This window comes from Bos mutus, chromosome 5, assembly GCF_027580195.1.
Source record: "Bos mutus isolate GX-2022 chromosome 5, NWIPB_WYAK_1.1, whole genome shotgun sequence".
NCBI classification, from domain to species: Eukaryota; Metazoa; Chordata; class Mammalia; order Artiodactyla; family Bovidae; genus Bos; species Bos mutus.
In genome coordinates, this window is record NC_091621.1 from 47173808 (window position 1) to 47189196 (window position 15389).

General features: G+C 39.0%; 1 pseudogene; it reads left to right on the top strand.

Annotated features, from left to right (window-relative positions):
* The first annotated feature begins 11293 nt into the window (after nucleotides 1-11293).
* On the top strand, nucleotides 11294-13780 carry LOC102275348 (protein CDV3 homolog pseudogene; annotated as a pseudogene).
* The last annotated feature ends 1609 nt before the right edge of the window (nucleotides 13781-15389 follow it).

Sequence of the window (15389 nt, forward strand, 5' to 3'; positions counted from 1 at the left end):
TATCATATTAGGTAATGCTGTGTTTTCCCAGCATAATTTGTTGAAAGACTTTTTTTCCTTCTATTGAATAGCCTTTTTAACATTTTTGTGAAAAAACCAATTAACTGAAAATGTGTGGATCTATTTTAGAATTCCCTATTCTGTTCCATTGTCCTACTTTTCTATCTTAGTGTCAATATCTAAATGACTTGATTAATATAGCAGTGTAAGTTGAGAAACCAGGTATGCTATTCCTGTAACTTTGTTCTTTTTAAAAAATTTTTTGGGGGAGAGGAGCCAAGATGGCAGAGGAGTAGGATGGGGAGAACACTTTCTCCCCCATAAATTCATCAAAAGAGCATTTAAAAGCCGAGTAAATTCCACAAAACAACTTCTGAATGCCGGCAGAGGACATCAGGCACCCAGAAAAGCAACCCAAGTCTTCGAAAGGAGGTAGGAAAAAATATAAAAGACAAAAAAAGAGACAAAAGAGGGAGGGACGGAATTCCGTCCCGGGAAGGGAGTCTTAAAAAGAGAGAAGTTTCCAAACATCAGGAAACCTTCTCACTGCTGAATCTGTGCCGAGCTTTGGAAGCACAGAGGGCAACATAACAGGGAGAAAAAATAAATAAACAATTAAAACTCACAGATTCCGAACCCTACAGTAACTCCCCCAGTGGAGAAGCAGCGCAGACTCCTGCACACGCCATTAGCAAGCGGGGGCTGGGCAGGGAGGCACGGCGTGGGCTGCATCGCTTAGAGTAAGAACCTGGCCTGAATACCCTGAGCGCTATCTGAGCGAAATAATCTGGGCTAGCAAACCAGACTGTAGGATATCGACCACGCGAAAAGCTAGCCCTAACCTAAGACACTGCCAGGCCCGCGCATGGAACAAAGGACTGAACAGAGATAGCCGGCTGCAGACCTTCCCCCTCTGCTGACACACAGCCAGAGCCGGAAGGGGGCAATCGCAGCCCCAGAGAGACATTATCTATAAAATTGTAAGCAGGCTTCTTTGCTAATTAAAACTTCTTGGGGGACTGGACGGTCAACATCTCCCTGAGAAGGTGCGCCGGTTGTACACCTAGATAACCGAGCGGCGGGGAGGCGAGAAGTCGCAGCAATCGCGCTCCCTAAACACCTCATCACCTGAGCTGCTCGGACCTGGGAAGGGCACAAAACGCAGGCCCAACCGAGTCTGCGCCTCTGAGGACTACCCGAGTGCCTGAACCTGAGCGGCTTGGACCTGGGAGGTGCAGGCAGCCCAGGGCCGGCCACGGATGGTTCCTGGTGGAACAACCTACAGCCTGAGCAGTGTGGACAGGGAGGCTACACGCGCCGTGAGTGGGGCAGACCCAGTGTGGCTGGGGCACTGTGAGCACATGCCAGTGTTACTTGTTTGCAGCATCACTCCCTCCCTCCCTCCCCACAGCGTGACTGAACAAGTGAGCCTAAAAAGAAAAAAAAAAAAGTGTCCTCCACCATCCCCTTTGTGTCAGGGCGGAAACCAGACACTGAAGAGTCCAGCAAACAGAAGAAGCTATAACAGAGGGAACCGCCTTGGAAGCTACAGGCAATAGATTAAAACCCTGTGGTTACTACCAACTACATAGGAAGGGGCCTATAGATCTTGAGAAATATAAGTCAGACCAAGGAACTAGCCAAAAATGAGCTGAACCCACAATACTCACAACAAAACCAGAGAAAATCCTCGATATATTTTTACTATTTTTACGATCATTCTTTCTTTTTTTTTTTAACTTAAAAAAAAATTTAAGTCCTCTATTATTCCTTTACTTTTCACTTTTATAACCTATTACTTTGCAAAAAAAAAAAAAAAGACCCTATTTTTTTTTTTCTTCAGCAAACTCCATATATATATATTTTTATAATTTTTTGACCTGTTTTTTTTTTCCTTCTTTTCTTTAACATTGTATTTTTGAAATTCCAAACTCTACTTTAGATTTTTAATTTTAGCTTTTTGGTATTTGTTATCAATTTTGTACCTACAGTTTTTTATAATTTCTGTGACTTTTTTTTTTCTCTGTTTCTTTCTCTTCTTCTTTCATATAACATTGTATATTTGAAATTCCAAACTCTACTCTAGATTTTTAATTTATGCTTTTTGGTATTTGATATCAATTTTGTACCTGTATTTTCTTTATAATTTTTTTGTGACATTTTTTTTTCTCTCTTTCTTTTCTTCTTCTTTCTTTTAACATTGTATTTTTGAAATTCCAAACTCTACTCTAGATTTTTAACTTTTGCTTTTTTGGTATTAGTTATCAATTTTGTACCTATATTTTCTTTATAATTTTCATGACCTTGTTTGGTTTTGTTTGTTCGTTTTTTCTCTCTTTCTTTTCCTTCTTCTTTTCTTTAACATCATATTTTTAAACTTCCAAACTCTACTCTAGATTTTTAATTTTTGCTTTTATGTATTTGTTACCAATTTTGTACCTTTAAGAACCCAATCTTCAGTACCCATTTTTCACTAGGGAACGAGATTACTGGCTTGACTGCTCTCTCTCCCTTTGGACTCTCCTTTTTCTCCACCAGGTCGCCTGTGTCTCCTCCCTAACCCACTATTGATTCCACCTCATCTCATTTGGGTCACCTCTAACTCCCTCCTCCCTCTTCTCTTCTCCACGTAATGCTGTGAACCTCTCTGGGTGACCCTCATGGTAGAGAAACTTTTCATCTTTAATGTAGATGTTTTATCAATGGTGCTGTACAGAAGGAGAAGTTTTGAAACTACTGTAAAAATAAGACCAATAACTGGAAGCAGGAGGCTTAAATCCAAACCCTGACTCCAGGGAACTCCTGACTCCAAGGAACATTAATTGACAGGAGCTCATCAAACGCCTCCATACCGACACTGAAACCAAGCACCACACAAGGGCCAACAAGTTCCAGGGCAAGACATACCAAGCAAATTCTCCAGCAACAAAGGAACACAGCCCTGAGCTTCAAGATACAGGCTGCCCAAAGTCACCCCAAAACCATAGACATCTCATAACTCATTACTGGACACTTCATTGCACTCCTGAGAGAAGAAATACAGCTCCACCCACCAGAACACCAACACAAGCTTCCCTAACCAGGAAACCTTGACAAGCCACCTGTACAAACCCACACACAGCGAGGAAACGCCACAATAGAGAGAACTCCACAAACTGCCAGAATACAGAAAGGACACCCCAAAATCAGCAATTTAAACAAGATGAAGAGACAGAGGAATACCCAGCAGATAAAGGAACAGGATAAATGCCCACCAAACCAAACAAAAGAGGAAGAGGGAGGGAACCTACCTGATAAAGAATTCTGAATAATGATAGTGAAATTGATCCAAAATCTTGAAATGGAATCACAGATAAATAGCCTGGAGACAAGGATTGAGAAGATGCAAGAAAGGTTTAACAAGGACCTAGAAGAAATAAAAAAGAGTCAATATATAATGAATAATGCAATAAATGAAATTAAAAACACTCTGGAGGCAACAAATAGTAGAATAACAGAGGCAGAAGATAGGATTAGTGAATTAGAAGATAGAATGGCAGAAATAAATGAATCAGAGAGGATAAAAGAAAAACGAATTAAAAGAAATGAGGACAATCTCAGAGACCTCCAGGACAATATTAAATGCTACAACATTCGAATCATAGGGGTCCCAGAAGAAGAAGACAAAAAGAAAGACCATGAGAAAATTCTTGAGGAGATAATAGTTGAAAACTTCCTTAAAATGGGGAAGGAAATAATCACCCAAGTCCAAGAAACGCAGAGAGTCCCAAACAGGATAAACCCAAGGCGAAACACCCCAAGACACATATTAATCAAATTAACAAAGATCAAACACAAAGAACAAATATTAAAAGCAGCAAGGGAAAAACAACAAATAACACACAAGGGAATTCCCTTAAGGATAACAGCTGATCTTTCAATAGAAACTCTTCAAGCCAGGAGGGAATGGCAAGACATACTTAAATTGATGAAAGAAAATAACCTACAGCCCAGATTATTGTACCCAGCAAGGATCTCATTCAAGTATGAAGGAGAAATCAAAAGCTTTTCAGACAAGCAAAAGCTGAGAGAATTCTGCACCACCAAACCAGCTGTCCAACAAATACTAAAGGATATTCTCTAGACAGAAAACACAAAAACGGTGTATAAATTCGAACCCAAAACAATAAAGTAAATGGCAACGGGATCATACTTATCAGTAATCACCTTAAACGTAAATGGGTTGAATGCCCCAACCAAAAGACAACGACTGGCTGAATGGATACAAAAACAAGACCCCTACATATGTTGTCTACAAGAGACCCACCTAAAAACAGGGGACACATACAGACTGAAAGTGAAGGGATGGAAAAAGATTTTCCATGCAAATAGGGACCAAAAGAAAGCAGGAGTAGCAATACTCATATCAGATAAAATAGACTTTAAAACAAAGGCTGTGAAAAGAGACAAAGATGGTCACTACATAATGATCAAAGGATCAATCCAAGAAGAAGATATAACAATTATATATGCACCCAACACAGGAGCACCACAGTATGTAAGACAAATACTAACAAGTATGAATGGAGAAATGAACAATAACACAATAATAGTGGGAGACTTTAATATCCCACTCACACCTATGGATAGATCAACTAAACAGAAAATTAACAAGGAAACACAAACTTTAAACGATACAATAGACCAGTTAGACCTAATTGATATCTATAGGACATTTCATCCCAAAACAATGAATTTCACCTTTTTCTCAGGCGCACATGGAACCTTCTCCAGGATAGATCACATCCTGGGCCATAAATCTAGCCTTGGTAAATTCAAAAAAATAGAAATCATTCCAAGCATCTTTTCTGACCACAATGCAGTAAGATTAGATCTCAATTACAGGAGAAAAAACTATTAAAAATTCCAACATATGGAGCCTGAACAACACGCTGCTGAATAACCAACAAATCACAGAAGAAATCAAAAAAGAAATCAAAATTTGCATAGAAACAAATGAAAATGAAAACACAACAACCCAAAACCTGTGGGACACTGTAAAAGCAGTCCTAAGGGGAAAGTTCATAGCAATACAGGCATACCTCAAGAAACAAGAAAAAAGTCAAATTAAATAACCTAACTCTATACCTAAAGCAACTAGAAAAGGAAGAAATGAAGAACCCCAGGGTTAGTAGAAGGAAAGAAATCTTAAAAATTAGGGCAGAAATAAATGCAAAAGAAACAAAAGAGACCATAGCAAAAATCAACAAAGCCAAAAGCTGGTTCTTTGAAAGGATAAATAAAATTGACAAACCATTAGCCAGACTCATCAAGAAACAAAGGGAGAAAAATCAAATCAATAAAATTAGAAATGAAACTGGAGAGATCACAACAGACAACACAGAAATACAAAGGATCATAAGAGACTACTATCAACAATTATATGCCAATAAAATGGACAACGTGGAAGAAATGGACAAATTCTTAGAAGAGTACAACTTTCCAAAACTCGACCAGGAAGAAATAGAAAATCTTAACAGACCCATCACAAGCATGGAAATTGAAACTGCAATCAAAAATCTTCCAGCAAACAAAAGCCCAGGTCCAGACGGCTTCACAGCTGAATTCTACCAAAAATTTAGAGAAGAGCTAACACCTATCCTGCTCAAACTCTTCCAGAAAATTGCAGAGGAAGGTAAACTTCCAAACTCATTCTATGAGGCCACCATCACCCTAATACCAAAACCTGACAAAGATCCCACAAAAAAAGAAAACTATAGGCCAATATCACTGATGAACATAGATGCAAAAATCCTTAACAAAATTCTAGCAATCAGAATCCAACAACACATTAAAAAGATCATACACCATGACCAAGTGGGCTTTATCCCAGGGATGCAAGGATTCTTCAATATCCTCAGATCAAACAATGTAATACACCACATTAACAAATTGAAAAATAAAAACCATATGATTATCTCAATAGATGCAGAGAAAGCCTTTGACTCTCCAGAAAGCAGGAATAGAAGGAACATACCTCAACGTAATAAAAGCTATATATGACAAACCCACAGCAAACATTATCCTCAGTGGTGAAAAATTGAAGAGATTTCCCCTAAAGTCAGGAACAAGACAAGGGTGCCCACTTTCACCATTACTATTCAACATAGTTTTGGAAGTTTTGGCTACAGCAATCAGAGCAGAAAAAGAAATAAAAAGGAATCCAGATTGGAAAAGAGAAGTAAAACTCTCACTATTTGCAGATGACATGATCCTCTACATAGAAAACCCTAAAGACTCCACCAGAAAATTACTAGAACTAATCAATGATTACAGTAAAGTTGCAGGATATAAAATCAACACACAGAAATCCCTTGCATTCCTATACACTAATAATGAGAAAACAGAAAGAGAAATTAAGGAAACAATTCCATTCACCATTGCAATGGAAAGAATAAAATACTTAGGAATATATCTACCTAGAGAAACTAAAGACCTATACATAGAAAACTATAAACACTGGTGAAAGAAATCAAAGAGGACACTAACAGATGGAGAAATATACCATGTTCATGGATTGGAAGAATCAATATAGTGAAAATGAGTATACTACCCAAAGCAATTTATAGATTCAATGCAATCCCTATCAAGCTACCAGCGGTATTCTTCACAGAGCTAGAAAAAATAATTTCACAATTTGTATGGAAATACAAAAAACCTCGAATAGCCAAAGCGATCTTGAGAAAGAAGAATGGAACTGGAGGAATCAACTTACCTGACTTCAGGCTCTACTACAAAGCCACAGCTATCAAGACAGTATGGTACTGGCACAAAGACAGAAATATAGATCAATGGAACAAAATAGAAAGTCCAGAGATAAATCCACGCACATATGGACACCTTATCTTTGACAAAGGAGGCAAGAATATACAATGGATTAAAGACAATCTCTTTAACAAGTGGTGCTGGGAAATCTGGTCAACCACTTGTAAAAGAATAAAACTAGAACACTTTCTAACACCATACACAAAAATAAACTCAAAATGGATTAAAGATCGCAATGTAAGACCAGAAACTATAAAACTCCTAGAGGAGAACATAGGCAAAACACTCTCTGACATACATCACAGCAGGATCCTCTATGACCTACCTCCCAGAGTAGTGGAAATAAAAGCAAAAATAAATGGGACCTAATTAACCTTAAAAGCTTCTGCACATCAAAGGAAACTATTAGCAAGGTGAAAAGGTAGCCTTCAGAATGGGAGAAAATAATAGCAATTGAAGCAACTGACAAACAACTAATCTCAAAAATATACAAGCAACTCCTACAGCTCAACTCCAGAAAAATAAATGTCCCAATCAAAAAATGGGCCAAAGAACTAAATAGACATTTCTCCAAAGAAGACATGCAGATGGCTAACAAACACATGAAAAGATGCTCAACATCACTCATTATCAGAGAAATGCAAATCAAAACCACTATGAGGTACCATTACACACCAGTCAGAATGGCTGTGATCCAAAAATCTACAAGTAATAAATGCTGGAGAGGGTGTGGAGAAAAGGGAACCCTCTTACACTGTTGGTGGGAATGCAAACTAGTACAGCCACTATGGAGAACAGTGTGGAGATTCCTTAAAAAACTGGAAATAGAACTGCCTTATGATCCAGCAATCCCACTGCTGGGCATACACACTGAGGAAACCAGAAGGGGAAGAGACACGTGTACCCCAATGTTCATCGCAGCACTGTTTATAATAGCCAGGACATGGAAGCAACCTAGATGTCCATCAGCAGATGAATGGATAAGAAAGCTGTGGTACATATACACAATGGAGTATTACTCAGCCATTAAAAAGAATACATTTGAATTAGTTTTAATGAGGTGGATGAAACTGGAGCCTATTATACAGAGTGAAGTAAGCCAGAAAGAAAAACACCAATACAGTATACTAATGCATATATATGGAATTTAGAAAGATGGTAACAATAACCCTGTGTACGAGACAGCAAAAGAGACACTGATGTATAGATCAGTCTTATGGACTCTGTTGCAGAGGGAGAGGGTGGGAAGATTTGGGAGAATGGCATTGAAACATGTATAATATCATGTATGAAACGAGTGGCCAGTCCAGGTTCGATGCCTGATACTGGATGCTTGGGGCTAGTGCACTGGGACGACCCAGCGGGAGGGTATGGGGAGGGAGGAGGGAGGAGGGTTCAGGATGGGGAACACAGGTATACCTGTGGCAGATTCATTTTGATATTTGGCAAAACTAATACAATTATATAAAGTTTAAAAATAAAATAAAATTTAAAAATAAATAAATAAATAAATTTTTGTTCTCTGAAATATTTTAATATGTCATATAGACTTTGGAATCTATTCGCAAATTTTAACAAAAAAATGTCTTCTGAAATGTTGACTGGGATCAAATTGAAGATATAGATAAATGAGTATTTAAAACTATTATTTCTTCAATGACATGAACATAATATATCTATGTGTGTTTCAGGTTTTTTGATTTCTGTCATTGAATATTTCTAATATTCACTGTAGAATTCTCACTTATTTTGTGATAAATTTATCCATCAATAATTATGTATTATTGATGCTGTTTTAAATAAGTTTTTGAAATTTTCAATATCCAAATGATCATAATAATATGTGGAAATACATTTTGATTTTATATATTGATATTCTGTCATATGATCTTCATTTGCTTATCATTTCTAGCATGTATTTGTGTATGTGTGTGTATGCTTGTGTGTGTATGCATGTGTGTGTGTGTGGTTATACATGTGCACAACGATGTTATCTGCATGTAAAAACAGTTTACTTATTTCTGAGCTTTTTATATTTCCTTCCCCCCCTGCTTCTTGCATTGCCTAGGACCTCAGAAAGACATTCAATACAAGTAATAAGAACAGACATCCTTCAGTTTGGTTCAGTTCATTCGCTCAGTTGTGTCTGACTCTTTGTGACCCCATGAACCACAGCATGCCAGGCCTCCCTGTCCATAATTTCTGATTTTAGGGGAAAATATCAGTTCTTCTCCACTATATATATTATTAGTTGCAGTATTTTGTAGATAGTATATATCAGAATGAAGAAATCTTTGTTTATTCGTAGTTTAAAGTGACAAAAGGGAAGAATCTAAAACCAAGAATACTATACCTGGCAAAGTTCTCATTCAGATTTGATGAGGACCAAAAGTTTTACATACAGGCAAAAGCCTAAAGAGTTCAAAAACCCCAAATCATTTGTAAAAGAAGCATTAAAGGGATTTCTCTAAGCAAAAAAGAAAAGGCCACAATTAGAAACAAGAAAATTTTGAAAGGAAAAGTTCATTAGTAAAGGTAAATATACATGTAGTAAATTAACCTCTTATGAAAGCTAGTAGGTAGGTAAAAAGGCAAAAGTACATTAAAAGGACCATACATCATGATCAAATATTTGCAAACAATGCTACCAATAAGGGATTAATTTCCAAAATATACAAATAGTTCATATAGCTTAATATAAAAAAATACGAACCCAATCAAAAAAGGGGCAATGTCTAAATAGGCGTTTCTCCAAAGAAGATATACAGATGGCCAATAGGCACATGAAGTGATGCTCAATATCACTAATTAATAGGGAAATGCAAATTAAAACTACAATGAGGTATCACCGCACACCTCACACATTTTGACCAGTCAAAATGGTCATCATTAAAAAGTCTGCAAGTAATAAATGCTGGAGAGGGTGTGGAGAAAAAAGAACCCTTCTACACTGTTGGTGGGAATGTAAATTGGTGCAGCCACATGAAAAACCATATGGAAGTTCTTTAGAAAGCTAAAAATAGAGTTATCATATGATCCAGCAATCCCACTCCTGGGTATATATCTGAGAAAACTCTAATTTGAAAAGATACCTGTACACCAATGTTCATAGTAGCACTACTTACAATAGCCACATCATGACAGCAACTGAAGTGTTCACTGACAAATGAATGGATAAAGGAGAAGTGTATATATATATATATATATATATATATATATACACACACATGAATATCACTCAGTCCTAAAAAGAATTAAATAATGCTAGTTGCAGCAACATGGATGGACTTAAGAGATTACCATATTAAGTGAAGTAAGTCACACAGAGAAAGACAAACATCGTATGTTATCATTTATGTGTGGATATGATACAAATAAAGTTATTTTCAAAACAGAAATAGACTCAAGACATAGAAAAACTTATGGTTACCAAAAGGGATAGTGGGGACAAAGGGAGATAAATGAGGAGATGGAGATTAACATAAACACAATAAAATGTATGAAATACCTAAACCATAAGACCTATATATAGCACAGGGAACTATACTCAATATTTTATAATAACCTATAATGGGAAAAAATCTGAAAAAGAATATCACTTTGCTGAGCACTTGAAATACAACATTGTAAATTTACTATATTTTAAGTAAAGCTGGACTAGAGAAGAAAAAAAAAAAGAAAAACCATATGATCATGTCAAAAGTTGCAGAAAAAGCTTGAACAATATTAAATATACATATATGGTAAAAACCCTCATGCAAGTAGGTAGAGAGGGAACAGCTCTCAAAATAAGTGGGCTATATATGATAAGCCAGCCTACATCTGATAGCATACTCAGTGATGAAAAGGTGAAAACAGTTCTTCTAAGATAAGGAACATGACAAGATTGCCCACACTCATCACTATTATTCAACATAGTATTGAAAGTTCTGGCCACATCAATCAGGCAACAAAAGGAAATGAAAGAAATCCAAATTGGGGAGGAAGAAGTAAAATTATCACTATTTGCGGATGACATGATACTATACATAGAAAATCTTAAAGACACCAGCAAAAAAAAAAAAAAACTAGAAACTACTAGAGCTCTTCAATGAATTCCATAAAGGTACAGAATAAAAATTAATATCAACTTCTGCACGCGCCGCCGCTAACCCAGCACTCTCGCCGGAGCCTCTGGCCCGCGCGTTCCTTTTTCCCTCCAGCTGTGGAGCGGGCAGGATCCTACACTGTGATCGCGGCAGCAGCTGCAGCCCGGGCGGCCTCCGGCGGCGGCAGCGGCACGCGAGCCCCTAGGAGGACCGTACCACCGTCCGCCAGCAGGCGCGGGGGGCGGGGGAGTGGGGGGCCGGTCGCCCCGCTGCACACGCCTCAGCGACCCCGCGGGACTGAGGCGTCGCCGCGCCCGGGAGCTTGAGCGCCGAGCCGGCCTCGACCCCGAGCTCGGAGCCTCGGTGGGCCTGGCCCGCCGCCGGCCCCACCCATCTGGGCCAAGGAGGCCGCGGCCATGGCTGAGACGGAGGAGCGGAGCCTAGACAACTTTTTCGCCAAGAGAGATAAAAAGAAGGAGGAGCGGAGCAACCGGGCGGCGAGCGCGGCGGGAGGCGCTGGCGGGCGGCGCTGGCGGGCGGCGCTGGCGGGAGCAGCGGAGCCACGGGCGCGGCGGGCGGTGGGGCGGGCGCGGGGACCCGGCCGGGCGATAGCGGGACCGCGGGCGTAGGGGCCACTGGCCCTGGGGCCGCCACCAAGGTTGTGACAAAGGAGGAAGATGAGTGGAAAGAATTTGAGCAAAAAGAGGTTGATTACAGTGGCCTAAGAGTTCAAGCAATGCAAATAAGTGAAAAGGAAGAAGATGAAGTTGAAAAGAGAGAAGATCCAAGTGATAATTGGGAAGAAGGTGGAGGTGGTGGTGGTGGTGTAGAAAAGTCTTCAGGCCCTTGGAATAAAACTGCTCCGGTACAAGCACCTCCTGCTCCAGGAGTTGTTACAGAAACCCCAGAACCGACAATGACTAGTGGCGTGTATAGGCCTCCTGGAGCTAGGTTGACCACAACAAGGAAAGCACCACAAGGACCACCAGAAATCTATAGAGATTCGCAGTTCCCATCCCTGCAGTCCCCTGCCGAGCATGTAGAAAGCCGGAAATACTGAGCCTTCGTAAGGGTTGACTACCTCAGATTTGCTGCACTCATTGTGGACTTCATGTGGATCACAACTTCTGGATAAGAAGGTTACAGCTATTAAGTATCGATGTGAAACTTGAAACCAGTTCTACTGGATTCCTATCAGAAATCCTGCAGAAAGTCAGCCATCTGGGTTCTGATCTGCTGTAAAAGATGAAGATTTAAGTGACCTTAATTAACCTGTCCTGTGCCCCATCTATAAGGAATACTCTGAGGTGGACTGTGGCTGGATTAGACTTCCTAGAACATGCCACTCTCAAAAGAACTGATGTGCTTGGAAAATCTGTAGGGCTCTGATTTATAATTTAAAACTTTGAGTTGTATTCTGAGGTAACCACAAATTAAATTCAACCAAACTTTGGTCACCAAGTGGGGAAAGGGGTGGGAGGGAAGAATCTTATTTCTTTTAGTAATTTTTTATTTGGGTAATGCTTTTTCTGTGTTCCATATTAAGGCTTTTTTTTTTTTTTTTTGCTATCACTTGGAATAGTTGTTTTACAGAGCGTATTGCTTAGCTCAGTAACCTGAAGTATGCATTGGAATTGTGAAATGTCTCATGAATTTGCCAATCCCTAGAGTGGAACCAAATGGCCTTTAATGTAAAGGGCAGTAAATGCAGGGGGCTCTACTTCAGGTGCTGCTAAAGCCTCCTCTAATCAGGTCTAAATTGTATAGTAAACTGGTGGAAAGACTTTGTTTAGTTTCTGCTCAGGCCAAGGGAGTCACTGTCCTGTCCTTACAAATTCAAAGCAGTAAGAGCAGAACCTCAACCTGAAACACACTTAAGTTTCACAGATCTTGCATGATCTTTGACAATAATTCCAGATGCACTTGTGCCCAAACATTTAAGGTGTTAGGTATTCTGTAGATGCAGTGATTGTCCCAGCCTAGCTTTGGTATCAACCTTCTGGTATGTCTTTAAGTTGATCATTTGGAGAGTCAGGGGCGAAAGACAGGTGATGTAGCACTTCTGTTTTTAATAATTACAGCTTAAACTATCCAGTAATTTTTAGTCCTGAAAAGGGACACCAGGATGCTACCCAGGATTACTGAAAAGTCTTTACATCTAATGAGATAGTCTGGTAATTTCCTAGTTTTGTATCTTCGGTAGAAATATTTCAAAGTGGCATGTGACCGCTTGATGCAGAGTCTGGGTTTCTCTATAATAAAATCCCTTTGCCAAATGTAGGAGTTGCAGACTTGCTACTGGCAAGAGTGAAGCAAATGGGTGAGTAAAACTATCCTGTTGTGGGGGCATTTTCCTCTAGGAGTTGAGTCTTGATAAAAGTGTCAATGCAGGAATCCCACTCCCGGGAAGCGAACAGAATCACCTGATGGGACCTGCAAAGTGTATCTGGGCAATAATGTTGGAGTTACTTGAGGTGGCAGGCAGGATGCCTGTGTTCTGATGTGCTTGGGTGAGTAGCTGAGCCAGCCAAGGAGAGGTTGGATGATTGAAAAACAAAGGATTCTTGGTTAATCTGAAGACATCATATGGGAAACAAAAATCTTTTAACAAATAATCTCTTGGACCTTGAGCCACATAAATCCCCTGAAAAGTGCATTTTTTTCCAGCAAAATTTTGTTGGGGGTTATGTTATTGAGGAACTGAGATGAATATATGGGAAAAGTTATTTAATGGCATAGAAATCTAAAGACCTGCAAGGAGACTTAAAAATCCCAACCCTTGTTACAACTTTTTAAAAGATATGTGGAATTATCAAAGTGCACATGAATCAAGTTTAAATATGCTGTATGATGGGTGGATGAGGCTGTCCATTGTACCATTTCTTTCTTTGAATTCTCAGGCATGGTTTAGCAGTGCAAAAACTATGTGTCATTAAAAAATTCAATAAAAAGTAAATATATGGAAAAAAAATTAATATCAGAAATGTCTTGTATATCTATGTACTAACCATCAACTACATAAGAGAAAGTAAAGAAACCATCCCATTTACAATCACATTAAAAGGAATAAAATACCTATGAATAAGAGGTAAATGACCTGAAAAGAACTGAAGATGACAAAAACAGATTGAAAGATACATCATACTAATGGGTTGAAAGAATTAATACTGTTAAAATAACCATGCTCTCCAACTTTAGGTGGTACTTCATACCTATAGTTACCAAATCAGTACAGTACTGACACCAAAACTGATACATAAACCAATGGAACAGAGCAGATTGCCCCAAAATCAACTCACATACTTATGGTCAATTAACATTCAACAAAGGTGACAAGAATAAACAATGGAGAAAAGACAGTCTCTTCAATAAGTTCAGTCCAGTTGCTCAGTCATGTCCGACACTTTGCGACACCATGAACTGAAGCACGTCAGGCCTCCCTGTCCACCACTAACTCGTGGAGTCCACCCAAACCCATGTCCATTGAGTCGGTGATGCCATCCAACCATCTCATCCTCTGTCGTCCCCTTCTCCTCCTGCCCTCAATCTTTCCCAGAATCAGGGTCTTTTCCAATGAGTCAGTTCTTTGCATCAGGTGGCCAAAGTTTTGGAGTTTCAGCTTCAACAGCAGTCCTTCCAATGAACACCCAGGACTGATCTCCTTTAGAATGGACTGGTTGGATCTCCTTGCAGTCCAAGGGACTCTCAAGAGTCTTCTCCAACACCACAGTTCAAAAGCATCAATTCTTTGGTGCTCAGCTTTCTTCACAGTCCAACTCTCACATCCATACATGACCACTGGAAAAACCATAGCCTTGACTAGATGGACCTTTGTTGACAAAGTAATGTCTCTGCTTTTTAATATGCTGTCTAGGTTGGTCATAACTTTCCTTCCAAGGAGTGTCTTTTAATTTCATGGCTGCAATCACCATCTGCAGTGATTTTGGCCCAGAAAAATAAAGTCAGCCACTGTTTCCCCATCTATTTGCCATGAAGTGATGGGACCAGATGCCATGATCTTAGTTTTCTGAATGTTAAGCTTTAAGCCAACTTTTTCACTCTCCTTTTTCACTTTCATCAAGAGGCTCTTTAGTTCTTCTTCACTTTCTGCCATAAGTGGTGCTAGGAAAACTGGACAGCTGCATGGAAAAGAATGAAACTTGAACATTTTATCACACTCTATATAGATACAAACTGAAAATGGATTAAAGACATAAATGTAAGATTGTGAACCATAAAACTTCTAGAATAAAACATTAGCAAAACAAAATTCTGACATAAATTGTAACAACACTTTTCTGGATCTGTTTCCCAAAAGAAACAAAAACAAAATAAATAACTTGGATCTAATTAAAATAAATAAGTTGGACCTAATTTAGGTTCAATTAAAGTTGGACCTAAAAGCTTTTGCATAGCAAATGAAACCATTGCAGAGTGAAAAGAGAAGCTGATGAATGAAAGAAAATATTTATAAATGAAATGACTGATACAGTGTTA